This window comes from Syngnathus typhle, linkage group LG8, assembly GCF_033458585.1.
Source record: "Syngnathus typhle isolate RoL2023-S1 ecotype Sweden linkage group LG8, RoL_Styp_1.0, whole genome shotgun sequence".
Taxonomy (NCBI): domain Eukaryota; kingdom Metazoa; phylum Chordata; class Actinopteri; order Syngnathiformes; family Syngnathidae; genus Syngnathus; species Syngnathus typhle.
The window spans coordinates 12,712,643-12,715,142 of record NC_083745.1 but is presented as its reverse complement, the minus strand read 5'-3'; the positions used below and the strand labels follow the sequence as shown (position 1 = coordinate 12,715,142).

The 2,500-nt window shown below is 36.2% G+C and overlaps 6 non-coding genes across 6 annotated transcripts; all 6 read right to left on the bottom strand.

Moving 5' to 3' along the window:
* Positions 1-125: 125 nt before the first annotated feature.
* LOC133158823 (5S ribosomal RNA) lies at positions 126-244 on the bottom strand. The gene has a single exon (XR_009715343.1). It is a non-coding gene; the product is annotated as a 5S ribosomal RNA (ribosomal RNA).
* A 223-nt stretch (positions 245-467) lies between these two features.
* LOC133159135 (5S ribosomal RNA) lies at positions 468-586 on the bottom strand. Its single transcript, XR_009715642.1, has one exon. It is a non-coding gene; the product is annotated as a 5S ribosomal RNA (ribosomal RNA).
* A 375-nt stretch (positions 587-961) lies between these two features.
* Positions 962-1,080, bottom strand: LOC133158876 (5S ribosomal RNA). Its single transcript, XR_009715395.1, has one exon. It is a non-coding gene; the product is annotated as a 5S ribosomal RNA (ribosomal RNA).
* A 277-nt stretch (positions 1,081-1,357) lies between these two features.
* LOC133158944 (5S ribosomal RNA) lies at positions 1,358-1,476 on the bottom strand. The gene has a single exon (XR_009715459.1). It is a non-coding gene; the product is annotated as a 5S ribosomal RNA (ribosomal RNA).
* A 527-nt stretch (positions 1,477-2,003) lies between these two features.
* LOC133158827 (5S ribosomal RNA) lies at positions 2,004-2,122 on the bottom strand. The gene has a single exon (XR_009715347.1). It is a non-coding gene; the product is annotated as a 5S ribosomal RNA (ribosomal RNA).
* A 199-nt stretch (positions 2,123-2,321) lies between these two features.
* On the bottom strand, positions 2,322-2,440 carry LOC133158765 (5S ribosomal RNA). The gene has a single exon (XR_009715289.1). It is a non-coding gene; the product is annotated as a 5S ribosomal RNA (ribosomal RNA).
* Between the last annotated feature and the right edge of the window lie 60 nt (positions 2,441-2,500).

Sequence of the window (2,500 nt, the reverse complement as noted above, 5' to 3'; positions counted from 1 at the left end):
AAAATTTGCTTTAACAATTGAAGTGGGGGGTAAATAAATAAATAAATAAATAAATAAATAAATAAATAAATAAATAAATAAATAAATAAATAAATAAATAAATAAATAAGTAAGTAAATAAATAAAGCTTACAGCACCTGGTATTCCCAGGCGGTCTCCCGTCCAAGTACTAACCAGGCCCGACCCTGCTTAGCTTCCGAGATCGGACGAGATCGGGCGTTCTCAGGGTAGTATGGCCGTAAGCCGTGATCATTCTCAAAATCATGCATTTTATAGATACATAGTAAAGTAAGTACTTATAGATTAAGTAAGTAAGTAAGTAAGTAAGTAAGTAAGTAAATAAATAAATAAATAAATAAATAAATAAATAAATAAATAAATAAATAAATAAATAAATAAATAAATAAATAAATAAATAAATAAATAAATAAATAAATAAATAAATAAATAAATAAATAAATAAATAAAGCTTACAGCACCCGGTATTCCCAGGCGGTTTCCCATTCAAGTACTAACCAGGGCCGACACTGCTTAGCTTCCGAGATCGGACGAGATCGGGAGTTCTCAGGGTAGTATGGCCGTAAACCGTGATCACTCTCAAAATCGTGCATTTTATATATAATGCTACGGATGACGCCAATATAGGTTGGAAACACGGGTTATAATTTCAATGTCGGAGTTTAAACTCGGGTTGCAGTTTCCGAATGCCATACGTAATGGGTGTTGTAAGTAAGTAAGTAAGTAAGTAAGTAAGTAAGTAAGTAAGTAAGTAAGTAAGTAAGTAAGTAAGTAAGTAAGTAAGTAAGTAAGTAAGTAAGTAAGTAAGTAAGTAAGTAAGTAAGTAAGTAAGTAAGTAAGTAAGTAAGTAAGTAAGTAAGTAAGTAAGTAAGTAAGTAAGTAAGTAAGTAAGTAAGTAAGTAAGTAAGTAAGTAAGTAAGTAAGTAAGTAAATAAATAAATAAAGCTTACAGCACCTGGTATTCCCAGGCGGTCTCCCATCCAAGTACTAACCAGGCCCGACCGTGCTTAGCTTCCGAGATCGGACGAGATCGGGCGTTCTCAGGGTAGTATGGCCGTAAGCCGTGATCACACTCAAAATCGTGCATTTTATATATAATGCTACGGATGACGCCACTATATAGGTTGGAAACTCGGGTTATAATTTCAATGTCGGAGTTTAAACTCGGGTTGCAGTTTCCGAATGCCATACGTAATGGGTGTTGTAAGTAAGTAAGTAAGTAAGTAAGTAAGTAAGTAAGTAAGTAAGTAAGTAAGTAAGTAAGTAAGTAAATAAATAAATAAATAAATAAATAAATAAATAAATAAATAAATAAATAAATAAATAAATAAATAAATAAAGCTTACAGCACCTGGTATTCCCAGGCGGTCTCCCATCCAAGTACTAACCAGGCCCGACCCTGCTCAGCTTCCGAGATCGGACGAGATCGGGCGTTCTCAGGGTAGTATGGCCGTAAGCCGTGATCACTCTCAAAATCATGCATTCTATAGATACAATCGCCCCTGAAAGGGCGTTTCATGGAAACATGGTTATCATGAAAAGTTATTGACAGCTTTTTATGTGGTAGCACAAATTTGCCATTACGACCTGCATTTTGCTGTATATGTCATGAAAAGTGGAAAAACCCTACATGTAAGCGCAATGTGTTGTTTTGGTTTCTTTTACAAAGAAAAACTGCTGCTTTGAGTTCACAGGGAGCCAGCCTCTTTATTCACTGTACATAGTCTGCTTTCTAGCGGTAAAAGACGTGAACTACAATGCTTCGGATGACGCCACACAATATAGGTTGGAAACTCGGGTTATAATTTCAATGTCGGAATTTAAACTCGGTTTGCAGTTTCCGAATGCCATACGTAATGGGTGTTGTCAAAATTTGCTTTAACAATTGAAGTGGGGGGAAAATAAATAAATAAATAAATAAATAAATAAATGAGTAAATGAGTAAGTAAGTAAGTAAGTAAGTAAGTAAGTAAATAAATAAATAAAGCTTACAGCACCTGGTATTCCCAGGCGGTCTCCCATCCAAGTACTAACCAGGCCCGACCCTGCTTAGCTTCCGAGATCGGACGAGATCGGGCGTTCTCAGCGTAGTATGGCCGTAAGCCGTGATCATATAAAAATCGTGCATTTTATATATAATGCTACGGATGACGCCACGGGTTGGAAACTCGGGTTATAATTTCAATGTCGGAGTTTAAACTCGGGTTGCAGTTTCCGAATGCCATACGTAATGGGTGTTGTAAGTAAGTAAGTAAGTAAATAAATAAATAAATAAATAAATAAATAAATAAATAAATAAATAAAGCTTACAGCACCTGGTATTCCCAGGCGGTCTCCCATCCAAGTACTAACCAGGCCCGACCGTGCTTAGCTTCCGAGATCGGACGAGATCGGGCGCTCTCAGGGTAGTATGGCCGTAAGCCGTGATCACACTCAAAATCGTGCATTTTATATATAATGCTACGGATGACGCCACTATATA